Raw genomic sequence first — 27247 nt, forward strand, 5'->3', positions numbered from 1 at the left:
CCAGGTGGGCCCCGGCGGCTCGGGGCCGGGGAGGCGCGCCCCGCCCAGCGCGGCCGCGGGTGTCAGCGTTGCCGCGCCCGGCGGGTCCCCGCGGCCGCTGCGTCCCCGCCCGTCGGCCTCGCTGCGCGGAGCGGGCTGCCAGGTGTCCTGCGGGCGGCGTCCACTCACCGCGAGCCGGGGGGCGCCGGGGCCGGGCGGGCGCTGCGGGGCTGCCTTTCTCCCGCGCCCCGCGGGGCTGTCCTCCGCCTTCCAGCGGCGGCTCCCGCTGCCTGCACCATGTCCGCTAGAGGTGAGTGGGGACCAGGTGGGCGCCGTCCTCCGACCCGGGTGGGCCGAGCAGGTGCGGGAGGGCGGGGGAGCTGCGACAGCCGCGCCGGCCCTAGCCCGGCCTGAAACTTTGGCAGCAGATCCCGGGTTCGGGGCTGCCGGGGGCCGGGGGCCGGGGGCGGGGGAAGGAAGCCCTCGCCCTTGACCTTGATCCCCGGATGTGGGCGAGCCCGAGGGCCGAGGTCGGCGCCCGGCTCACCTGTGCCCGCCACGCGCCTGGGCTGGGAGGCGTGGGGGATGGGCTCGCGCTGGCCGCCCTGCCGGGAGCTGTGGAAGAGCTTGCCGGGAGGGAGGAAAAGGCATTTTTTCCTCCTTTCTAGTTACCATTTTGCAGCTCGGCTATGGAAGGAATCCAGGGCTTGATGCAGCACTATTTAAAGCTGCAGTGCTTACACCCCATTTAAAAAAAAGAAAAAGTAAATTCCCCACCTGTACTACCCTCTGCATGAATCTCCCCTTCCACTCCCCACCCATTTTCTTTCTGGAGTAAAACAATTACTGCAGGTGAAATGAGTGGAAGAAAAAAAAATCAGAATTGCTTTTCAGGCAAGAATAAAGGGAATGTATTTCTTGCCATCTGGAGCCAGCGATGATGCTGGGGAGAGTGGGTTAGTCATAGCTCAGTGGCTGCTACTATGAGTGAAATATTAAAGAGATCAAGTCATTGTGCAGCTTGCGAGCAATAAAAATGAAGTGAATTAGTTGCTTTGCCATAAGCATTTAAGGAAAATATTGATTATTTTTAGAAAGTGTATTTGCAAAGCAGTAAGTGCCACCCCTTTTGATACCCTGAAGGCAACCTGTAAGAGGCGTTGCAGAGTTATTATTATTTTTTTAAACTCCGAAGCTTTAAACCTGCTTTTTGGAAGGAGTTTAGGAATTTGACAACGTGTTGGATAATTAAGGGCTGCTTTTCAGAGTTCATCCTGGGGCATATAATGACTAGAGCAATCTTTATCCAGAATGTTTTAATTCCTTTTCAAGCAAGCTGATCTTTGTTCATGATTGCTCTGGCAATATGGTTGGTTGGATCTGTACCTAGCGATGGGGTGGAAAGGGCTTGGTGGAATGACAGAATTTATATTGTAGATACCAGGCTGCAGCGGTGACATGGGGCTCTGAGATACTACCTGTCTAATCATGCCTCATTGTTGATGTATATTAGAGAAAGAAAAAAGAGCACGGAACAGAGAACACCATAAGGGACTTGGTGTGTATATGGATGGAATGGGAACAATCTTTGAACTGTGTTCTAAGACTGAGGCTTTGGGTGCTGACCTGTATCCTAAGTACCACAAGGAACAATGGAGAATATGTCTTAGAAGTTGTAAATCTCTCTGAGGTCAGAGTCCACTTCTGATTCAACTTTACACCACCTAAACCTCTTAGTGCGGAACCCTGCACACTGTAGAGGCCAAGTCACTATTGGGGATCTTGGTATGCCCGAGGAAGCGTCAAGTTCGTTAGGCAGTCACACAATTTCACTTAGTCTTTGGCTCCTCCTATTCTGGGGACTCTGGGGTTTATCCGAGGATGTGAAATGAAGATGGACCCAGAGATTCTGAGGGGCTCTAAGCCCTGGAATGGGGCTGTGTTCTCAAACGTTTCTTCTTTAACCTAGTTTCAAGCAGGATGGTTGGGGTCAGCTATAGACATTTCACTCAGTCGTCTTATTTCCCCTTCAAACTTCATGTTGGTAATCCTGCATTTAACAGTTTAAAGTCTAACTAATCTTGTAGCGAGAAAACACCTATGATAATAAATATCAGTTATTATATGTTTATTATGTGTCAGGTACTTTGCATGTATTACATTATTTAATCCTCACAATAACTCAATCAAGTAGATACTGTTATTACCTCCCCATTTTACAAATGAAGCAATTGAGGTTTTGAGAGATTATATAATTTGCCTGAGCTAAACAGTTGGTAAGTGGCAGATCCTGACTTTTACCCAAGTCTGTCTGATTCTGATCACATCCACTTTGTTTTACTACTTCTGTCTTCTGTTATTAGTCCTTCAATATTGTAATAGACATCACCATCATTGATTTGCTAAGAAGAGAGAGAGAATGCCCTAGGCATGGCATTCAAAGGAAATAGCCTTGGTAAGTAACCTGGAATTCCCAATACATTTAGAAACATCTTGGTGGGCATTTGGTAATGACAAAGGGCCACTGATACTAGATGTTGTTAATTTGATATTCCTAGTTTTTTTCTTCCTATTTCAATGTTGAGAACCAGAACTTCCTAGATTTTATGAAAGACTGAGGATTTTACCTATGTTTTTATGCAGTACTTTTATTTATGTGAATTTGAAAAAAAATTCTAAAAGATTAATAGAATGCTTAGTAGTTACTGAATTGAGTTTGTCTAGAAAAGTGTATATTTTGTCATTAATTTTTATAAAAGATTTCAAAATTGTGGTCTTCACTATGGTGTTCCAATTCGGTTATCTCCTCTTGTCTGTACTCCTGAAGTGGAGATAAGCTTATAGGACCAGAAACTTAATGTGTCTACTTAGGTACCCAATTTATCAATAGGAAGTTCTTTAGACCCTTGGAAAGATAAATGCTCTTGATTTTTAAAATGATCTCTGCTTATTTCTAATATCTCGGCTTGTAGGTTATGATAGGGATATAGTAATAATTATTATTTTTAAGTTGAAAACAGCCAGGCACAGTGGCTCACACCTATAATCCTAGCATTTGGGAGGCCAAGGCAGGTGGATCATGAGTTCAGAAGTTTGAGACCAGCCTGGCCAACATGGTGAAACCCCGTGTCTACTAAAAATACAAAAATTAGCCAGGCATGGTGGCACATGCCTGTAGTCCTAGCTACTCAAGAGGCTGAGGCAGGAGAATCACTTGAGCGTGTGATGGTGTGTGAGGTGGACGTTGCAGTGAGCGGAGATTGTGCCAGACAGAGTGAGACTCCATCTCAAAAAAAAAAAGAAAAAGTTGAAAACAGACCCCTTTAAGGGGGTACCGAAAGGAGACAGGGTCTGGGGCTGCCCACCTGAGTTCCATTTGCTTGACTTCGGTGTCCTTGTATCTCAGATGCGCTCTCTGCCTACTTGTGAGATTCCCCTGTTCAAGCCTTTAGTGGAATCATGTGTTTGAGGCCTTGTGGGAGGTCAGCTGCACTGGAGTGCTGCCTGTGGCCTGGGCAGGACATTTCCCAGCAAGGACCAGAGGAGTTACTGTGTTTTCAGTCTGAATAGAATGTCAGAGCCCTCTAGAGGATAACTCTGCTTAGCAGATTAGGTCCTGAAAAACTTGCTTATATTTTTTTAATTAAATGCTCCTGGTTGGTTAAAAGAAAAAAAAAAGAAAGAAAAGACAACAATGAAAACAATTGGCCGGGTGCAGCGGCTAACGCATGTAATCTCAACACTTTGGGAGGCTGAGGTGGGTGGATCACTTGAGGCCAGGAGTTCAAGACCAGCCTGGCCAATATGGGGAAACCCCATCTCTACTAAAAATGCAAAAATTAGCCAGGTGTGGTGGTGCACACCTGTAATCCCAGCTACTTGGGAGACTGAGGCACATGAATTGCTGAGATTGCACCTCTGCACCCCAGTTTGGGTGACAGACTGAGACTGTCTCAAAAAAACCACAAAAAAAAACAGTTGAATCTCATAAGCAAAGCAATTTTATTTTTAAAAATATAAGAGAAAAGTATTAAAATTTAGTTCACTGTTCAAACTAACAATTAAAAGCATTCTTTAATTTTATGATAGAGCAAGCTAAGACATTCCCATCTTGTGGTATGTTAGGAGACTCTCATCAAAGACTTGTAACTTGGTGTTGTGTTTTTCCAGTAGAGACCAAAATGAATCCACCATATTTTAATTTTTGAGTTACCAGCTAGAGGAAATTATAAGACTTAGAATAGAGTTTCCACACCTGCGGAGAATTGTCTTGGCAGCCTTTTAAAAATACAGATTCCCAGATCTCATTCCAGATCTAATGGTTCTTAAACACTAACGGTAGAGTCCCAACATATGTGAAAAGTGATTCTAAGGATCATTCGATTACAGTGGAATTGCAGAATCATAAGACTCATCTGGTGTATTTATCAAAGGTACTAATACCATGACTCTGCTTCAGATCTACTAAATCAAAATATTCAGGTTAGGCCTGAGCATCTGCATTTTTAATAAGCCGCAGTTAATTCTCATGTACACGCAGAATTGGGAGCCACTGAATTACAGCTTATTTCTTTTAATGCAGGGTCTGGATCATCCCGCAAGTTTCAAAAAAGCTATTTTTAAGTTTTAAAAGTAATATATTAAAATCCACTATCAGGCTGGGCATGGTGACTCATGCCTCTAATCCCAGGACTTTGGGAGGCCAAGGTGGGCAGATCACTTGAGGTCAGGAATTTAAGACCAGCCTAGCCAACATGGTGAAACCCCGTCTCTACTGAAAAAAAAAAATTCAAAAATTAGGCGGGCGTGGCATTGCACATTTATAGTTCCAGCTACTTGGAGGCTGAGGCAGAAGAATTGCTTGAACCTGGGATGTGGATGTTGCAGTGAGCCAAGATCACACCACTGCACTCCAGCCTGGGCACCTGTCTAAAAAAAAAACATCGTTATCAATGTATTAATACAACAAAACTGTGTTAACATACCTATATAATATATTAAAATATTAAATTATAAATTAGTACAATATATTTAAATTCAAACAGGCTGGAAGTATATAAAGTTAAAAATGAAAATCTCCTATTTTAACTCCTTTCCTATCGAATCTTCAGAATTAATGGCAAAGAATGCATCCCATAAATCCTTCCATACAGTTTCTATCTGGTTAGCTTTTGGTCCAATTCAATAAATAGTAAACACATATACCATGCAAGACACATACAGAAAACAAGCGCTTTACAAAGAAGCAATCACTCGATGAAACTGCTGGTTTTTCAGAAGCTTGAGTCATGAGGAAAATGGCCCAGGTGTGTGTGGATAGATTCCATTGCACTGGCTGTAGAAATGCTAGGCCAGTTTTGGTAACTTTGTTTTCAGAACTTCCACAAAACTGGAAGCAACCTGACTGTTCATCCCCTGAGGGAATGAGTGGCCAGATTATGGTGCATACATGTGGACTATTACACAGTTATTAGAAAGAGTGAGTGAGACCCATATGCATTGGTCTGGAGGGATGGCTGTGATACATTGTTAAGTGAAAAGAGTGTGTTTTAGAATAAAATCTATGTCATACAGGATCCCAGTTTTGTAAATTGAGAAAAATCCCTCTGTGTGCATATGTGTGTGTTCCATGAGCAGAGAAAAAAAATCATGGAACAGTACACAAAAGCATTTAACAGTGGCTACCTCAAAGGTAAGGGTGAGGAGGGAAGGTAGTTGGCTTTTCTTTGGCTGTATCTTTATGTTGTTTGGTAGTAAGTAAGAGCAGCTTTAATAGATTGAGAGGAAAATCCAATAAAGGAAAAAATGTCCACTTTATCTGCATCATTCATTTCATTTATTGGAGTCAGGGACATAGATTTTTATTCATTTATTTGATGAACATTTATTGAATACTTGTTACATGCCAGTAATTAGTTAATAGGGCCCAATATACACCCTCAAGAAGCTCACTGTTTTGTGGGAAAGACAAATACACACATATTTACAAAAGGATATCCCGAGTGCTGAGACAGCAAGAGCATATGGGACAGAGAGAGAATTATGGTAATACCAGAGAGTGGCATTTAGTTAGCTGTAGGCACGACAGCCATATCAGGTGAGGCTTCTTAAAGAAAGTAGAATTGTTTTCTTGGAGAATGAGTTGGACTTAGCCAGGTGAAAAAGAATAGGGTGGAGGGAAGGCCTTTCCAAGGAAAAGGGCATGAAAAGAAGTAGCATAGTGAGCATTGAACCTAGGACGTGTGTTGCTGCCTGATGACATGTTTTTCAGGGAGAGGAGAAGCAGATCTCAGTGGAGTCGGGAGGTGAAGAGGCCACTTTGGGGAAAGGCTGAGGGTGTAGGGATTTTCATGGACAAGGGCTTGCAGTTCCAGAGCACAGTGGAAGATTGTCAGTGGTGAGAGATTTGCAGCGAGAGGGGAGAAACAGGGATGAGAAAACGGATGAGAAGAGAAAGGAGGCCTCTGTCCTTTTCATGGCTGAGGCTGCAGGAATGAAAAAGATGGTTGCATATGACAAACTTGAAATGTCCTAACTTCGGCTTGAGGAATTTGGTTGCAAACTGAGCTGAGAGTCCTGGGCAGTAGCAAGCTGGGGCGGAGAGGTGATGGGGGCTGCCATCTGCTTCCTAGAGTAGCAGCAAAACCCTCTGCTGGACATGGCTTGTTCATGGAGTTGGGGCCAAGGTTAGAATGTGGGCAAAGGGATTATAGGAATCAGAACCACACTCTTTTTTTTTTTTTTTTCTGATTTCCTGAGCTTTGATGCCTACAGCAGGGCCTAAAATGTATTTGCTAGTTGATAAATGGGAGACTTCTCCTCCATTTCATTTTTCTTCTCTCTTACTTCTGCCCATCACTCTGGACCTCTTGTCCCAAGCATCACTCTAGCTTTATCAGTTTCTTTCATCGTGATGTTGTAAAGATTAGTACACTAAGAGTTATTATTTGGTATGATATAGGGGCCATTTTTCTGGCATGTATCAACTACGGTTTCTCCTCTCTTCGAGTTATAGGACTCCCAGTTTACTAAATCAAGGAAAGGAGAAAATATCTTTAAAAGCCAAATTTGCCATTATTAGTTTTAGTATTTAATATCAAAACAGAAAAACACTACATTTCCTGGAAGTTCTTTTTTGCACTTAAAATAAATGGTTCTGATTCAATAAATAGATTTTTTATTTTTATTTTTGCATGAGAGAAATCGTTTTGGACATCAATATCTCACCTGTGGGAGTGTCATATGTTTCAGCAAAGACTTTCAGAAGGTTAAATTGTTCCCATATTGTATCTGTGAACAGTATTATGTTTGCTTTTTTTTTTTTTTAATTTTTGGGACCTTGTATAGACGAGCTTGAGTTAATCACACTTCTCAGGTTATGGTTTACTATCATCATCAATCCATCAGGCTCCACTCTTGTCTAATATATTGATTATTTTATCTCCATTATTTAATTTCATTACCTTTGTGCCGTAGGCAACTATTCTTATACATTTGATATATGTGTCCTTGAATTGGTAGTAAAACTAATTCTTAGACCAGTTCTTATACTTAGAGCTGTAAGCACTAAGTCAGTGTGTGTGTGTGTGTGTGTGTGTGTGTGTGTGTGTGTGTTTCAAGGAGAAATTTTCTCCTTATTGCAAATGAAATAGAAGTCAGTGGGGTTGTAATTTATGTTATATATAAAAGAGATTTGACAATTAAGAAAATATATGCTTTCTTCTCTTCCCTCCTCCCCAAAACAGAACTGGAAACCATTTATCTGAAAATTTCTTGACAGTAAGCAAGAAAACAATATAATGGACAGTGCTGAACTCTTAATCACCCTTTCTTACTGAGATTCAATCAGCTAGTATTTATTGAACCTCTTTCCTACAGCATCCAGATTAATTTCAAATCCTATCTATTCCTGGGCTGAGGATGCTAATATACTAATTAATGAAGTCATTTAACGAGTAGTTATTGAGCACTCTGCAGTAAGCATTGTCATGGTTTTGGGATGGGAAAATATTAAAGGACATTAGAATTTGTGGTTAATTGAGGTTGGGACAAATGGGCTGGTAGACATTTATGGCTCACATTTAAATATATATTTACATATACTATGTAAGTTATCATTCAACCTGGGATGCTTCTCTCTAGAGCAAATGTTAAACCTGATGGGATGCTGGGACAATAGGTGTGTACTGGGGCTATCCTAGGCAAATCAAGACTGTGGCCTTTCTAACTGGTAGTGTTTCTAGCCAGCATGCCTTATGGTGTCAGTGTATTCCTTGGCCTTAAAAGATCGACTTTTGATCAATAGCTGAATTTCTGCCTTTAGTATTAGCTACTTTGTAGATTATCTACCTCAAAATTTAAACTTAAATTTTGGGCTGGCTATTTCCTGCCCTTCAATCCATTTTTGGGCTATTTTCCCAAATGGCAAGTTGGTATGCTGAGGTATAATGACTATTATAGACTAACAACATAAAGTCAAATCAAAATAAAATTTTAGAATATTTGTTTTTTATGTTTTAGGTAATTCACATGATTTTCTTCTATTGGTGTAAATTATCCAGAGACAATTATCATAAGAAAGAAATGCTTAGTGCTTTTGGGACCTTCATCATCATGGGAATGGCTCTATTTTTTTTGGTTAATATGTTTCACAGTAGCTTTTAAATGTATAGTTAGGTTTACCTGTGGTTGTCTTTGGACTCAAAACCAACTTGATTTTATGCCAGTGTGCTACAGATTTATCTTTTCCAGAATATTGTATGATTTTAATGAGAAAATTATCTAATTTGCATTTACCACCATAAGGAAATTGACCATTAAAAATTATTTTTGGACGGTAAATCCTTATTTAGTAGATGAATCTATAAAACCCTTTATATTATTGAGCCCTGCATTAAAATAAAAATGAAAGCAAGAGTTGTGGGTCAAGCATGTAAAAATGATTTGCTGAGTGATTGGAGAGCATATGGCTTTAGTCCTTTGTTAGGTAATTTTTATACTTGCTTGTAGGAGGAAGAGCTGAACGTGCATAATTATTATTATTCACATTTTAAATAAACACAATTAGTCCTTTCTTCTGTATGGTGTGTTCTTTCTCCAGCTCTTTAACATTATTACTTTTGAGAATAATGTTAGATGGTATGTATATATAAATGAAGAAACTTCACTTGTGTTAGGGTCGATTTTTAAATCGTTTTTCCTAAGGAAATATCACATAATATATTTTTACTTTAGGCTGTGTCCAGGGTCTTTACTGATACTTTTCTTTCTCAACTTATTGGGAATTCATTTAAAAAACACCCACAACAGGGAAGCCACCAGAGAACTGAATGGTAACAATGAAGGGAAATGAGGACAATGAGGTAAACAGCTATTTCTGGCTTTCAGCTCCAAATAGGAATGAACAGAAGGAGAGGAGTCCCGGAGTCTGGGGGAAGGAGGGAGGGGACAGAGCCATAATTTTTAAAAGTCAAAATAATGTAGAAAAGAAGTTTGGGGTTGGCAGTCTCTAATGGACTCCAGGGAGAATTTTTTTGTTCTTGTTCTGTGTAAAACAAGCGAATCTTTATTTTGAGTGACTTAAGTATGGGGTGAGTAATGAGTATGGGCATCAGGGATGGGTGAGTTTTTTTCACCAGTTCCTTGCGACTACTTATTTTAGGAGAATCTATTCTGTGGCTAGATGCGTTATATAAATTGTAGAATTGTAGTTGGCAAGAATGTATTAATTTATTCAGTTATTCCATAAGTGTGAGTTGAACACCTGCTAAGTGTTGTAGGTGTTGGAGTGTGATGACCACTGACCATATAAACATATGATAGGTGGTGTAAAGAACTGTGAAAAAAATAAAGAAGAGTAAGTAGAATAGAGAGTGTTAGAGAGGTGAGAGGGTGGGGAAGGTGCTATTGCATATGGGGTGATAATGGAAGGCCTCTTTGATAAAGTGACATTTCAGCAGAGACCTGAAGTGAGGGGTCAGGAAGATATCTGGTAAAGAGTTTTTTAGGCAGTGAGATGAACAAAGCCAAGGCCCTGAGAGCTGTCAGGACCAGCAGGCAGGCCTGTGTGGCTAGATCAGAAAGGACCGGGGAGAGATATGGAGATGAAGTCAGAGAGGTAGTTGGGGGAAGAGGGTGTCCAGTTGGTCCCTGAGATTGCTGTGATGGTTTGAATTTTTCTGAGTTAGATTGAGTAAGGTAGGTGAAAGTTCTGAGCAGAGTAGTAGCATGATGTTGCGTGGTTTAAAAGGATCATTCAGTCAACATGTAGATGGTAAAGCAAGGGTGGAAGCAAGAAGACCAGTTAGGAGGCTACTGTAGTGCTCAAGGTAAGAGAAGATGGTGGCTTGGACCAAATGGGAGGAGAGCAGTTGCTGAGAAGTTATTGGATTCTAGAAATATTCCCAAAGAATTGCTTTGAGGACTTGCTGATGAGTTGGCAACATGAAGTAGAAGAGAGGGGAATCTTAGATATCTCCAGTTCTTTCAGCAACTGGGAGGACAGCATGTCATTTCTTGCAATGAGGAAGAATATAGAAGGGGCAGGTTTGGGGAGGAAATCAAGCATTTTGGACATTTGAAAAGTCTCTGAACTTTCTATGAACATATTAATTATGCCTAATTTACAGATAGAGAAAATGAGGCATAGAGAAATGAAGAAACTCGGCTGAGATCGTCATCTAGCTAATAAGTGGGTGACCCAGGATTTAAATTCAGGTCTCGTTCATGCCGGAGGATGCTCTGTTTACTGTTGCAATGCTGCCTCTTTACATTCAGCTGAAATACATACCAGGAAAAGAATCTATCTATTTTTCATTTCTTAATTATTTATGGTTTCTCATTATGGAATAATTTGCTGCATTTTTAAACATGGTTTATGTTGAAGGAAGAAAAAATAAACCATAATCACATTATTTCAGATTCTACGATTTGTCAACATTATCATTGTTAGCACTGCAAAAGCAGTACTGGAATATGAAGAAGCATACTCTATAATTATGACACTGAGTGCTTGCTATGAGCCAGATTTAGGGAATCCTAGCTCTTTTCCTTATAGGGCTCCTAGAGCAACGAAGGTGAGGAACTTGTCTATGAAAGTTGCGCTATAACGTGACCAGTGGCGTGATGGTGTTACGTATAAGATGCTGCAGGAGAACAGAGGAAGGACACGGGTGCATCCTGATTGGATATGGGGCCAAGGAAGACTTTACAAACAATTGATATTTAAATAGGGCCTTGAAGAACAAGTGGAATTTGCCAAATTGGTTGGAAGTGGTTGAAAAGTATTCCAAGCACAGGAAATGGTGCTTGGAATTTTTAGAATTTATAAAATGGTAATTAATATATTAAGCATTAAGAACAAAACATCTGAAGTTAAATGTAACATGCAGATACAATATGAGGAACATTTTTAAACTATGCTGAGAAACAGAAAATATTTAAGTCATTGGAGAAACATACTAGCCTCTTGTATCATAAGACACAGTATTGTAAAAATGTTCATTTCCCCTAAATTTCACCATAAAAGAAATAAAATTCCAATTAAAATGGCAACAAGGTCTGGTTTAGGGACATGGCAACATGATACTATTATTCATTTTGCAAAATGAAGCATATGAAATTCAAAAACAAATGAAGTATAATTAAGGGAGATTAGCCCTACCAGATAATAAAATGTAATATTAAACTATATTAATTAAAAGAGTTTAGTGTTGGAAAAAATTAGCCAGCATAATGTCTAGTTATAGTATAGTGAACAAATGTGTATAAACAAATTTATTTATAGTAAAGTTAGCATTTAAAAATCAGTGTGAGAAGAAAGATCCCCAGTAATCGATGTTGGAGCAACTAGGTAACTGTTTAGTAAAGATAAATCTAGATCTTTTTTAAAATTTCTTTTAGAACACACACACACACACACGCACACACACAATTCCTGTAGATTAAATATTTAAGTATAAAATAAACAAAACAATAGAAATCCTAGTTAAAAAATGGGCGAATTTATAACTGAGAGTGTCCCGACCCTCTAAACAGGATACAAAGCCTGGAAGTCATGAAATAAATGGTAGATACATTTAACTACACAAAAACAAGGCTTCTATGTGGCTAAAAAATACCACATTCAGCATTCTGGCTTGTGATTCTCACAAGGCCCCAGCAGAGCTGGCTTGAACCTGGCCCCCTGCCCCAGGACAGTTAAGTCAGCAAATAACAGGGCAGAGGCAGAGACAGGTGTGGGAGACGACAAAGGTGCCTTCAGAAAGCTTGGCAGATAATTCGAGTGATAATGTCATGACTTACCTGAGGACCTCACTGAAGTTTTACTTTCTGCACAAAGCAGGCCAGACAAGTAACTGAGGATGGTGTTCACTCATTCATTCCACAAACACGTAGAGCTTTTATTATTATTTTTCATTCCACAAACGGGAGAGCTTTTAGCACCATATGCAAGGGATACAGGAATAAGTAAGGTATAGTCCCTGCCTCAGAGAGACCATGTTGGACTTCTGCTTAGTATCTGGAATATTCAGAATTGAAAGGCATAGTCACTCCTGTTTTTTTTTTTTTTTTTTTCCCCTGCCTTCTGTAACAGAAGTCCCCAGTTTTTTTGGCACCAAGGACTGGTTTCGTGGAAGACAGTTTTTCCATGGACTGGGGTTGGGGGGGAATGGTTTCAGGATGAAACTGTCCTGCCTTAGAAGATCATCAGGCATTAGACATCCATAAGGAGCCAACCTAGGTCCCTCGCATGCACAGTTCACAGTAGGGTTTGTGCTCCCATGAGAATCTAATGCTGCCGCTGATGTGACAGGAGGCGGTGCGCAGGCAGTAATGCTCGCTTGCCTGCTGCTCACCTCCTGCTGTGTGACCCAGTTCCTAACAGGCCATGGACTGGCACTGGTCCGTGGCCCAGGGGTTGGGGGCCCCTGTCTTGGAACATTCACATTCCTTAGGGTAGCCTGGCCTGAGGTTTTTTGGACAGTTGTAGGAATGACGCACAGTTCTGAGTCATTTGCTGTCACTCACTCAGGAATGATACTATCACACCTTTACCACAGGAAAAAAGGGAATGCATTGGTTTGCTCTGTTCCTGGGGAAACTTGAGATGGACTGCCTGCTGGAAAGGAGGATAATCACTGGGGCTGGACTAGACGTGGCAGTTTAATTAACTAGTTTACCTCAACATTGTCTTTTTTCATAGCAAAGCTGCCTACAGTGATAAACACTAAAAGAAGGGTATTTATGTGCTGGTGTTCAGAACATTTGATTTAAGTGAGCACTTTTATTAGTGTTTCTTGGAGATTAGCCTGCCCTGGTTCTCTGAATTCCTTTGATTACATCAGAGCTTGCTTTGGAGGCAACCTTTCCCCCTGATTCACTGCTAATAAGCACACTTTGAACTTGGTCATTGGACTCTGTTCTTCCTCTGATAGCTATGTTTCTTCCAGATTTTTTCATGTTAGCATCCAACACACTGAACTGTAGGGAGACATCTGTCTAGGTGGCCCCAGCCATGTCTAGACTGCATTCTGTGAAGCCAGGGACCAAATATTACATGTGTATTTCCAGAACATAGTCTACCCCAGGACCTGAAGTGGAGCAGATATTTAATAACCAAATATTGAAAGAATTGGGAGGAGAACTGTCGCCATCTAAGAAATTCACAGTTTGCTGGAGCAGACAGACTTATGCAAAGGGTGAAGGGAGTAAGGATAGAAGGTGCTGTCCTACAAATTTCTCAGTCCTTTCAGTTGAATTCTGCTAAGCTAGACATGACCTAGAAGTTCATTTCTTTATAGGTTTGCGCTCTTAAAACTGACCAAAGGCTGGGCGCAGTGGCTCATTTCTGTAATCTCAGCACTTCGGAAGGCTGAGGCAGGTGGATAACTTGAGGTCAGGAGTTCGAGACCAGCTCGGCCAATATGGTGAAACCCTGTCTCTACTAAAAATACAAAAAAATTAGCTGGGTATAGTGGCACGTGCCTATAATCCCAGCTACTTGGGTGGCTGAGGCAGGAGAATTGCTTGAACCTGGGAGGTGGAGGTCACAGCGAGCCAAAATTGTGCCATTGCACTCCAGCCTGGGTGACAGAGCAGGACTCCATCTCCAAAACAAAAAAAAAAAAAAACAAAAAAAAACCAAGCTGACAGAGACACAGTTGTATGTTTTCAGCTTGGACAGTGCAGCTTCTAACCATGTTCATCGTGTTCGTTGATGGGTTGAGTTCTTTATCCAAGTAGAATTTTTTTTTTTTAAAGATGGAGTTGCACACCTGTTGCCCAGGCTAGAGTGCAATGGCGTGATCTCAGCTCACTGCAACCTTCGCCTCCCAGGTTTAAGCAATTCTCCTGCCTCAGCCACCCAAGTAGCTGGGATTACAGGCATACACCACCATGCCCGGCTAATTTTGTATTTTTATTAGAGACAGAGTTTCTCCATGTTGGTCAGGCTGGTCTTGAACTCCCGACCTCAGGTGATCCTCTTGCCTCAGCCTCCCAAAGTGCTGGAATTACAGGCATGAGCCACCGCTCCCAGCCCCAAGTAGAAATTTATGATAAGCACTGTTAAACGTTTCTGGAGATTCCATGTAGAGAAAAGTTACATGTATACTATATAAGTAGAAAATGGATCCATTTATGTACCTATAAAACTACTATATCTTAGCCCACCTACTGAAAAGAAAAAATAAAAAGCAAACAACTTGACTTTTTCACATATATGTTGAGATCTTTCTATATTAGTATGTACAGACATCACTCTTCTTTTATGACTGCATAGCGTTCAATTATATGGCTGTAACATACCTGATTTAATAGTCCCTTATTGATAGATACTTTGCTTATTTGTTTTTATAGATGATGCTGCATTGAAAATCTTTGTGCATATATCTCGAGGTTTTTAGAGCATAGCCATAAGTATTAGTCTATAACTTTTAATGAGCTTTGCTGGTAGTTCAGAAATAATGGAAAGCGAGCATGGTGCACAGAATTCCTCAAACGCCCCACTGTGACTGTCTTGCCCTAGGCTCTCTTCCTGTGCCATCTCCTGTTTTGCTCCTATGTAGTCTCTGCCCTGCTGGGAGCAGCTTTATTTCTCCAGTACTCTAAAATGTTATAAATGTTTCCTTTATTTCTACCAAGGGACAGACCACTTCTATACCAGAGAAAAAAGAATATTGACTCCCTCACTTCATTTAAAGCCAACCTCATTGCCTGTTACAGGATTGATTAATTTTTTCCGGAATGATGGACAGCAAGAGATCTATGGCTTTGAGGTCAAAACAATCACAAAAAAGGCTGATTCTGATATATTTCCCAAAGGCCGGATTATTTGTTCTATTCACAGCCACTTGTTACCCTCAGTTAAGAAATGAAACCTGTTGCACGCATATGTTCATTTCAGCGCTGTTCACAATAGCAAAGACATGGAATCAACCCAAATGCCCATCAATGATAGACTGGATAAAGAAAATGTGGTATATATACACCATGGAATACTATGCAGCCATAAAAAGGAATGAGATCATGTCATTTTCAGGGACATCAATGGAGCTGGAAGCCATTATCCTCAGCAAACTATCTCAGGAACAAAAAACCGAATACCGCATGTTCTCACTTATAAGTGGGAGCTGAACAATGAGAACATATGGTCACAGGGAGAGGAACAACACACACTGGGGCCTGTCAGTGGGTAGGGTAGGGGGAGGAAGAGCTTTGGGAAAACTAGCTGATGCATGGTGGGCTTAATACCTAGGTGATGGGTTGATAGGTGCAGCAAACCACTGTGGCATACGTTTACCTATGTGACAAACCTGCACGTCCTACACGTGTACCCTGGAACTTAAAATAAAAATAAATGAAACTTGAGAATTAATTCTTTTTAAGGTGAATCCAGAGGTCCCTACTTAAAAATAATCAAAATGGCACATACTCAACAGGGACCAGTACATTCTAGTGGAAGGAGTTGGACAGAGTTAGGAGACTTGTGTTCTAGCTTGAGCTCTTCTCCGCAGCCGTGTGGTCACGGACACACCATACAACAGAGTGCCCTCTGGGACCTCCATTCCCCATCCCCTAGTTCCATCTATTCCTTAGACGACCTTGGAAGACTCTTCCACTTACAAGGCCTGATACTAAAAATGAATTTCCAGATCGAATGACTCAATTCCTGTAATGCTTCATTCATCTTGGCTGGAGTTCCAGGAGACAGGAGAGAGACTGGCAGCCTCTCATGTGATGTTACTTGAGCAAAGGGGTTGGGGAAGGTGCTGGCTCCATCCTAAGTCATGGCTTAAAGTTTTGGGCTATATCACTTATGGCTTTCTATGATGCGATTAAATGCACTCCTGATTTACTAGGAGAGTTTATGCAATTTCCAAGTAGCTTGCAATGGATTTGATATTCTCAAGCCAATGAAATGAAAAGTTTGTTAGTGAAAGAGAGCACTTGTAATAGTGTTCCTTCCATTTCCCCCCGCACATGCATGAGTTTGTTTGTTGTATGCTTTTTACTTATTTATTTATTTGTTTGTTTGTTTGTTTTTTGAGGTGGAGTCTTGCTCTGTCGCCAGGCTGGAGTGCAATGGCACAATCTTGGCTCACCACAACCTCCACCTCCCATGTTCAAATGATCCTCCTGCCTCAGCCTCCCATGTAACTGGGACTACAGGTGTGCAGCACCATACCTGGCTAATTTTTGTATTTTTAATAGAGACGGGGTTTCACTATGTTGACCAGGATGGTCTCAATCTCTTGACTTCGTGATCTGCCTGCCTTGGCCTCCCAAAGTGTTGTATGCCATTTTTAATGATGCTTGTGACATATTCTAGTTAGGGAGTTCAAACTTAAAAACTATCAGAGAGCCAATTTTCTCTTGGAGAGTGTTGTTTGATGTTCGTTAAGTTTATTGAATGAATTTATTTAGAAGCATTGGCTGATGAGACTTAATATAAGACTATTGTGTGTAATTTATAAAATAATTTAAATTACATCTTTTATTTGTTTTTATTTATTTTTCTTTCTTTTTATCAGACTCCTAACTTCCTGAAAAAGTACATCTTTTGTATAGAGTAGAAAGGACTAGAAAAATGTCAGTATTTTCTTTTTATCTTCCATGCCTCCTAATGTTGTTTCTGGTACAAACAACTCCCAAACATTTTTTGGCAAAGAGCAATGAGAAAATGGCAAAAATGAGAATTCTGGAAGTGAGGATTACCTTTTTGTATATTCATTCACATTCAAAGCAGCATTTGTTTATAGTTTTTTGACTTTGCAGTAAAGTATCAGTGACTGAATATTTTTTTCTTTCTCTTCCTTTTCCTAAATTTGTTAGTTAAGGCAGATTCTTCATTAAATACTTCAGTCTTCAGAATCTTGATAGGCAAATTATACAACATCCTACTCAATTAAGAAAATGAATTATTAATAGAGAACTCAGGGAAAATGCTCTTATACACTTATTGGCTGTTTTATAATAAACACAGTGATTTCTACTTTTGTATTATTCATTGCAGGAAAAATGTTCTTTATGAATGTTTTGATGTGAGATGTTAAATGAGATCTATAAAATAAGACTTTAATGCCTGTTAGGACAATTTCTTTAGAAAAAAAATATTTTTGCTAACTTATTGTTTGACTAGGTCATAAAAAAGGGATGGCATTTTGTGGACGCATATTTGTAAAATGCTGAGAGAAAGGTATTTTATAGGATATTGTCATGTAATATACTTTTAAGATTTAGTAGACTGCTTTCGGAGGTTATGAACATTGACAAATAGAGCCATGGCAGAAAGGATATATTCTATCCACCTTCGGCCTAGTTGAGAATATTATCAATGACATTTTTACTTTCCTAAGCTGTTCTTTTCAGATTTATTTCCTAGTGTTTCTTTGGGTTTTGCATGCTGCTTAAGCTAGATTATTCATATGTAAATACCTACTATGAAGAGTGTTTAAATTTACCTCTCTAAGGAAGGTTTGGTAATGATTCAATTAAGTTAAATGTATCACCACATTGTCGAAGACCATAGTGAAGATAATTTGACAGGCTTGGTTTTATTTAGGGAGCAATATTTGTGGATACCGTTACCACCTGAATAGTAGGAACGGTATTATTTTAGTCATCTCTGTATGCCTAACACCTAGGACATTCATTTCACAAATATTTATTAAGCACCTGCTGTTTTAGGAGCAGTAGCTGTAGCAGTGCACAAAACAGATTTATAAAAACATCTTTGCCAGTGGGAGTTTCTAGGCAGCTTATATTTGGAGTTACTTTTTTATTTATGTAAAAATTATATTTATGAAATCTAAGTAGGTAAAATACATAGCATATCAGATAGTGATGAGGGCTATGGAGAAAACAAAGCAGGGACGGGGGGTGGAGGATCTGGGATGGGAGTGATCAGGGAAGGCTTCATTGAGAAGGTGACCTTTAAACAAAGAGAAGGAGCAGAGAAAGTGAGCCATGGGAGTATCTAGGGTGAGAGCATTCTAGGCAGAGGGAAGAGCAATTGCAAAGGCCCTGAGTCGGGAATGTGCTTGGAGTGTTTAGGGCACAGCAAGGCCAGTAGGAGGGGAGGGCAGAGAGATGGTGGGGTGTAGGGAAGCAGTCATGTGCTATCTTGTGAATCACCTTGAGGACTTTGGCTTTTACTGAGTGACACGGCAACCAGTGGAGGGTGCTGAGCAGAGGAACCCACTTGGTTAAATGTTGACCTGAACAGAGTATCTCCTTAAAGAAACCACGAGTACCCCTGATCTGTGACTTTGGGCTTGTTTATATAGTATTGGTGACCTCTGGGTTTTTTGGTGTGTGTGTGTGTGTGTGTGTATGTGAGTGTGTGTGTTTGTGTATGTTGTTTTAATCTGTGAATAACTACATGAATAAAACTTAGCTTTGTTGGAATTTGTAGCTAGCAAACAAAGAGTATATCCTGTACCATGGATCACTAATATTGTTGGAACAAGAAAGAAGCAAAGGTAGCCAGTGGATAATGGGCAGTTATTGTCGAACATCAGGCTTAGAGCACTTGATGTAGTCCAGAAGAATAAATACTAGAGGAAGGCAAACCCCTTCCTCTTCTGGATTCAGAAAGGAAAAGCTGTTAAGTGAGATAACCACCCTGTGAAGTGTGTGACTAAGTTTAGAAAGCAAGGTGTCTGACGATAAATCATTATGTTTTCAGTATACCCATGAATTTTGGAATGGCTTATCAATTAAATTATTAGGCAGTCTTAATTCTAGCCTGTTATTTGGGCTAGAGATAAATCCCCTGGGACAGAGATTACGTGCAGGTATGTCTGCTGTCAAAAGCCTCAGCCACTGGCTGGGCAAGATGGCTCATGGCTGTAATCCCAGCACTTTGGGAGGCCAAGGCAGAAGGATCCCTCGAAGCCAGGAGTTCGAGGCCAGCCTGGGCAACTTAGCAACATAGTAAGACCTTGTCTCTACAAAACAATTTAAAAATAGTATTAACTGGGCATGGTGGTGGATGTCTGTAGTCCGAGCTACTAAGGAGGCTGAGGCAGGAGGGTTGTTAGAGCCTAGGAGTTTGAGGCTGCACTGAGCTGTGATCATGCCACTGTACTCCAGTCTGGGTGATAAAGCAAGACCTCATCACAACAACAACAAAAATTATGTTGCCATCCTTGCATGGTATTTTGTGATATGCACCAGGATGTTTTAATTTTTTTTTGAAAGCAGGCAAAATGGAGGGAAGAAATGCATACACATTCAACGGAGCAGAGAGGCAGGCACGCATGGCAGATATGCCTTCTGAAGGCTTGGGGCTATATTAAAACAGGCACAGATAACATTTTCATTGTTGTCTTTGTGTCAGGTTCTGTATATCTGACAGTAGAAGCATACTTGCAGAATTGAACTGTACTCTTCATCCTGGGTCACTTTTGTATAGATCACATATTGTAAGCTGGCCAACCATAGATGGTATCTAATTTCATGTCTGTTTACCATTACGTATGCTTTTTAAGAACTGAAAACACTGGAGATAAATCTAGTCAGTCTGCTTCTCTAAACTTAGTTCATGAGTCCTATTAAAATGAGAATTATTCTTTTTCCTGAAAATAGCGAAGAAAAAAAAAAGAATTATTCAAACACAGGAGTTCTTATTGTTTGTGATTTTTTTCCCCCATCCTCTTGGTGGTTTAGTGATTCAGTTGTTATCATGCTATGATTTTCAATGGCTTTTATTTTATTTTGAGATGGAGTCTTACTCTGTCACCCAGGCTGGAGTGCAGTGGCCCTATCTTGGTTCACTACAACCTCCACCTCCTGGGTTCAAGCGATTCTCATGCCTCAGCCTCCCAAATAGCTGGGATTACAGGTGCATGCCACCACACCCAGCTAATTTTTGTATTTTTAATAGAGACAGGATTTCACCATATTGGCCAGGCTGGTCTCGCTCGAACTCCTGACCTCAAATGATCCACCCACCTTGACCTCCCAAAGTGCTGGGATTACAGGTGTGAGCCACTGTGCCCCAGACTTCAATGGGCTTTTAAATAATTAATTTCATGTAATGCTCTTTGTAGATTTTGAGGACATTTAAAGAAAGCATTTAGAATTGTAAACTGGGTCATTTGTATGCATGCACAACTGTTGTCAGTATCACACCTGGCTCTCCCCTTTCTAGTCTATTCTGTGTATAACTGTCAAATCCAGTTTCTACAGCTTGGCCTTAACCATATGACTCCCCTATATAACAAAGCTCCCACAACTCCCCATTGCCTCTGGAATTACCTGCAGATTTTTCTGCCCTGGCATTCAGGGCTTTTTTGTGATTTGTACCAGGAAGGAAGAGGTGAACTCTTTGGACACACATACACATGAAGCAGAGCGGAAAGACAGGCACACACAGCAGATACGACTTTTCTACCTGGCCGTGACTGCCTGGCCCCCCATGCCGAAAGCTTCCACGCCCCCATGGCCTGTGGAGCTGCCTCTAGATTCCTCAACCTCAGCATTTAAGAATCTTCAGGGCCTGGATGGCCCATTTCACTTTTGTCTCTTTGGAACCTTTTCTTAAGTCGAGATAGACCATTCATCTTTCCCAAACTGTGCTTTTGATTCTATTTCCACCTGGAATGCTGTTTTCTTCACCAATTTCTGACAAAATGGTGTCTGTTTTTTAAGGACCATCTTATAAGCTATGAAGACTTTTCCTTCTATACATCAAAGAAAACAATTAGCAGAGTGAAGAAATAATCTATGGTTTGGGAGAAAACACTTACAAGTCATACAAAGGGCTTAATATCCAAAATAAGGGTTTATTATTACCCTTAATAGGGGTTTAATATCCAAAGTACACAAGGACCTCAAATAACTCTATAAACAGAAAAGAAATAATCCAATTAAGAAATGGGTAAAAAAATATGAATAGACATTGCTCAAAAGAAGACATACAAATGACTAACAGACACAGAATGCTCAACATCACTACTCATTAGAGAGATGCAGGTTAAAACCACAATGGAATATCACCTGACCTGTTAGAACAGCTGTTATCAAAGAGATAAAAGATGAGCATTGGTGAGGAGGTGGAGAAAACCCTTTCTTGTATGCTGTTGGTGAGAATGAAAATTAGTACAACCATTATAGAAAACGGTATGGAGGTTCCTCAAGAAACTAAAAATAAAATTACCATATGAACCAAAAGGGTTTGAAATCTCTATGTCAAAGAAATAGCAGCACTCCCATGGTCATTGCTATACTATTCACAATAGCCAAGTTATAGAATCAACCTAAGCATTCATCAAGGGATGAATGAATAAAGACATGTGGTGTATGTATTTAATAGAATAGGATTCACCCTTAAAAAAGGAAGAAAGTCTGTCATATGCAACAACATGGGTGGAATTGGAGAACATGATGCTAAGTGAAAGAAGCCAAATCCTGAAAGGCAAATACCACACATTCCTACTTATATGTGGAATCTAAAATAATCAAACTTATAGAAGCAGAGAGTAGAATGGTGGTTACAGAGGCTGAGGTAGGATAAGAGGAGTGGGGAGATGATAGTCATCAAAGGGTACAAAGCCTCAGGAATTTTTTTAGATCAGTCGCAGAGCATGTGAGTATAGCTAATTGAATTCTGTACATTTCAATATTGCCAAGAGAGTAAATTTCTAATATTCTTATCACAAAAAATGTTAAATATTGAGGTGATAGATATGTTAATAGCTTAATTTAATCTTCCCACACTATATTCAAATTTGTAACACCACTTGGTACCCAATAAACGTAAACAACTAGGATTTGCCTGCATCTATGAGACCTTTCTCCTCTTTTGAGAGACCTTCTCTGTTGTTTTGGAGCCTCTCATCTTCAGTAATAATCTTCCTTGCATTTTTGTTTTTTTTGAAACGGAGTCTTGCTCTGTCACACAGGCTGGAGTGCAGTGGTACGATCTCGGTTCACTGCAACCTCCGCCTCCTGGGTTCAAGCCATTCTTCTGCCTCAGCCTCCCAAGTAGCTGGGACTACAGGCACGGGCCACCACACCTGGCTAATTTTTTTGTATTTTTAGTAGAGACAGGGTTTCACCATGTTAGCCGCGATGGTCTAGATCTCCTGACCTCGTCATCTGCCTGCCTCGGCCTCCCAAAGTATTGGGATTACAGGCATGAGTCACCGTGCCTGGCTTTTCCTTGCATTATAGAGATTTATGTCCTGTTTTCATTATATTCTTGATACTTAGGATTTTTTTTTATACATAGTCTTGCTCTAGTCACCTAGGAGTGCAATGGCACAATCTTGGCTTACTGCAACCTCTGCCTCCTGGGTTAAGCAATTCTCCTGCCTCAACCTCCTGAGTAGCTGGGATTATAGGCACGAGCCACCACCACGGGGTTTCACCATGTTGGCCAGGGTGGTCTTGAATTCCTGACCTCAGGTGATCTGCCCGCCTTGGCCTCCCAAAGTGCTGGGATTACCGGTGTGAGCCAATGCACCCGGCCAATTAGGACATTTTTCTTTCTTTCTTTCTTTCTTTCTTTCTTTCTTTCTTTCTTTCTTTCTTTCTTTCAAGAGATGGAGTCTCATTCTGTCATCCAGACTGGAGTGCCAATGATGCAATCTCAGCTCATTGCAGCCTCCGCCTCCTGGGTTCCAGCGATTCTCCTACCTCAGCCTCCTGGGTAGCTGGGATTACAGGCACCCACCACCATGCCTGGCTAGTTGTTGTATTTTCAGTAGAGATGGAGTTTTACCTTGTTGGCCAGGCTGGTCTCAAATCACTGACCTCAGGTGATTACCCACCTTGGCCTCCCAAAGTGCTAGGATTACAGGCATAAGCCACCATGCCCAGCCTTTTAAGTTTTTTAAGTTACCGTTTTTTTTTGTTGTTGTTGTTTTTTAAGTTTTTAAGTTACTGTTTGTGGAGTCCTCACTATGTTTCAGGCAGGATAGCATCTGTAGTTAAGAGAATAGAATCTTGTTCAGTGATGTAGAGGAAGGAGGATGGTGACTTGGAGGAGGGTGGGGCAGTGGAAGAGGACGGGGCAGTGGAGGAGGACAAGCAGACCAATTCGTGGCATATTTTAGAGGGGAAATTGAGAAGAATTGCTGGCGGAGTGGATAGAGACTGAAGGAGAGAGAGAAGGAGAGGGAAGGGAGGGTTGTGGTGCGGTTTCTCCCTAGCTGGGTAGAAGAGGCAATAGGGAGAACAGATTTTGGAGTGGGAATAACATCAGGAGTTCTGTTTGCACATGCCAATTTGAAATGCCTCTGAGACATCCAAGGGCATGGTCAGGTCAAGTCAGCAATTGGACACCCAAGTCTCTATGTCAGGGCAGGGTCAAGGTGGGAGTTTTCAATTGGGAAGTTGTCAGCTAGGAAGAGCATATAGATGGGACACATTCTCTAAAAAGTGATGCTACCTCAAAATGGCACACCGCCTGGTGTCGCTTCATGCCCTGCCTGCTCCCATCCAATATGATAAAAACAGAAATTGAGAATAAGCATTAGAAATGTTATTATTTTTATTTATTTATTTTCTTTGAGGCAGGGTCTCACTGTCTCATCCAGGCTGGAGTGCAGTGGCAGGAACAAGGTTCACTGCAGCCTCAACCTTGTGAACTCAAGCAGTCCTCCTGCCTCAGCCTCCTGTGTAGCTGGGACCCAAGGCACATGCCACCACGCCCAGCTAACATTTAGAAACTTTTATGGCAACTATAGCAAATGATCACTTTAATTTCGTATACCTTTGATTTCATTGTCTTGATAACTTTTTTTTTTTTTAATTGCATTTTACAGTAGTATCAGTCTGTGGTGGATTGGAAATTAAAGCAGTGCCTGGGTTCTTCTCCCCAGATGGTTGAGAAACACTGCTGTGAAGTTTAGAGGTTGATTAGGGAAGGAAGAGATAGAATAGAGCCTGAGAATAAATGGCCAATGAGATAGCAGGAAGCCTTGATTTTCCTTTTACTGGAATCCAATCTAACTAAGTTTGAGGCTACCTCCAAAGCACAGGTGCTTCAGTGCTATTTCATATTACCTTCTTCCCTAGAGAGTGTCCCCAGAATGAGACCCGTGATATAACATCAACAGAACTGTGGTCCCCTCACAAAACTTCTGCTTCTGTGCCCAGGCCCTATCTCATGGTCTCCCAAGAAGCTGCCGTTACAGGCTGGATTCCTGGTGGTTTGTACAGAGATGAGACTCTCCTCCCCAACTCTTGTCTCACTTTGTCTTGGGTTCCCAGAGATCCCTATGTGTGCTTATATTTTGGAAAGTCCCTCTTTTTTTTTTTCTTCTATATCAGCCCATCTTTTTATGAAGGTTAGATCTTGTACATGCGGCAAGGCTGGGGACCAGAGCCATCCTCTCCCCTGCATATCAACCCCTACCACGGAAGGTCTGTGATGGGGAACAGGAGGCAGCCGCAGCTGACAGCCTTGCTCAGCCAGGCCAGATCTTTAGCAAAAAATTGAAGGTTTTCGTTTTTTAGATATACTGTTGACTGATATGGTAATTTCCCCAGAAAAGTTTTGAAAGAGGAATGATGTGATTTTTAGGGGTTCAAGAACTCCTCATGCTTGAGAGAAGGAAATAAATAGAGAAGACACATAATGAAAATATTTAACTTGGACTGATTTAAAATTGCGTTTAAAAAACAAATTACTCCACAGAAAGATCCAAGATGGTTATATCTAATTTATGCAAGAAATCCGGCAGTGTGTCTGAATCTGGCAATCTGAACTTCAAAAAGTGCAAGTGATTCTACTAGTGACCTTTAATTTTTCTGAGTTCCAAAATATAAACGCCTTTAATAGCTAATTGTGTTAGTTACTCTGAGAGGTCTTCCGTTTACTGAGGGCACATCGTCCAGAACCCTAATAATATCTAAGTTCATTGCCTCAGAATCAACACCAATAGAATATAAACCATTAATTCTAGAAGCTATTCTAAATCTTCACTTTTAGGCAAATTACCTTGAAGTTGCTTTTTCTAGTTGCAATTCTGCTTTAACCATATTAGTGCTGCTACTTATACCCTCGAATATAACCATAGTAATTTTAAAAGTATACTGCTTATTATTAGTAGTAGTGGTAATAATTACAACAACAAACTAGCATTTGTTGAGATACAATATGCCAAGCAATGTTTTAAGACTTTTACACAGATTAACTAATTTAATCCTCACATCAGTCCTTGAGGTAGATCAGTTTTTATTTTTATTTTTATTTTTTTTTTTGAGACAGAGGGCTTGCTCTGTCAGCCAGACTGGAGTGCAGTGATAATCTTGGCTTACTGCAACCTGCACCTCCTGGGTTCAAGTGATTCTTGTGCCTCAGCCTCCTGAGTAGCTGGGACTATAGGCATGTGCCACCATGCCCAGCTAATTTTTGTATTTTTAGTGGAGACAGGGTTTCTCCAGGTTTGCTGGGCTGGTATCGAACTTCTGGATTCAAGTGATCTGCCTGCCTCGGCTTCCCAAAGTGCTGGGATTACAGGCATGAGCCACCTCGCCCAGCTGAGATAGATAATATTATTACTCCATTTGACTGATGAGAAAACTGTAGCACGCTAAAGTTAAGTCACTGAATCAGGAAGAGATTTGTTTTCTTATTCAACTTGCTGGTCTGGATATTCTGCCTGTGAAAGTAGGTGATGTGAGGAGTGCAGATGATAATGTTTTGTCTTTGTTTTGCCTATAAATGATTGGAAATGAACTCAAATAATGCCGTGATGGGGCACAAAGATCAATTGCATCTTCCTTCTTTTTTTGGTAGATGGAGTATCCAAAGTACACTGTTGGTCATTTTTAGTCATTAGAGAGACTTCGGCATTTTGCAGTTAATTAACTGCTTTTATAATATTTAAAGTGAAATTAACACATAGCAATTAAAAATATCCAGAGTCTTTCAAGGGATACTTAATGGAGCCTTTACTTTATAATGCAAAATCTCAAAAGAGATTACTTTTTTATTTATCTTAAGAGCATTTATATTTCATTAAAAGGAAGTCAGCTTTGAGAGTCAAAGCTAGCTTTCTGCCAAAGTTAGCAAAATCTGTGAGAATTAAGGTCTGCTTTACCCTAAAAATTATAATTAAATATCTAAGTCCGTAAGGAATAGATTGTGTTTCATGTAATTGACAAAAAGGTAATTATTCTGTACTTATGTTTTGTTGTGGTTTTCCATAAACAACTCTCCATGTCTCTAGAAACTTCTACAGGATTCTTTTTATGACTGCATGACATTCCAATGAGTGAATGTACCATAATTTAAAGACATTGCCAACTTGTTTTCCACTAGCAATGTGTAATGGTGCCTTCACCACTTCTGGATTTTAACTTACAACAAACAATCTCTGTCAGTTATTTGTGGGGAACAAAAAGAATCTTATTATTTAAACTTGCAGCATTTTGATTAGTCATAAATCTGACCTTTATCCATATACTTCATTTTGTGAACTCCTTGAGGAGGAGTAGAGGGATAAGAAAATGTTCTTCCCTTTCTCTTACTAACGATATTATCCATTTTTCTAACATATGTTATACATATTTCTTCTCAGTTATTGGAAGGTCTTTTGATTTTAGATCTAGTGCTCTTTTATTTCCTTCAAGGATTCATATTAAGAATAGGCCTATCAGTGTTATCTAGTAGAATTCTTTAGGGTGACTTGTAGGTACTATACCACTATGGTTAAATGGTTTCTGAAGAACGTAATACAGTATCTTCCCTGATTTTCAGTCTGTGTATCACCCCAGAGAAGCAGAAAGAGAACTTTTTATTATTTTTTTA

General features: G+C 40.4%; 1 protein-coding gene across 1 annotated transcript in view; it reads left to right on the forward strand.

The window, feature by feature from the left end:
* Positions 1 to 243: 243 nt before the first annotated feature.
* ABLIM1 (actin binding LIM protein 1) overlaps positions 244 to 27247 on the forward strand; it is a 341410-nt gene continuing 314406 nt past the window's right edge. The window contains exon 1 of the transcript XR_010341744.1: positions 244 to 289. The gene's annotated coding sequence lies outside the window, so the exon portion shown is untranslated. The remainder of the gene's footprint in view (positions 290 to 27247) is intronic.

Source organism: Aotus nancymaae, unplaced genomic scaffold, assembly GCF_030222135.1.
Source record: "Aotus nancymaae isolate 86718 unplaced genomic scaffold, 86718_ANA_hifiasm-v0.15.2.pri h1tg000010l, whole genome shotgun sequence".
NCBI classification, from domain to species: domain Eukaryota; kingdom Metazoa; phylum Chordata; class Mammalia; order Primates; family Aotidae; genus Aotus; species Aotus nancymaae.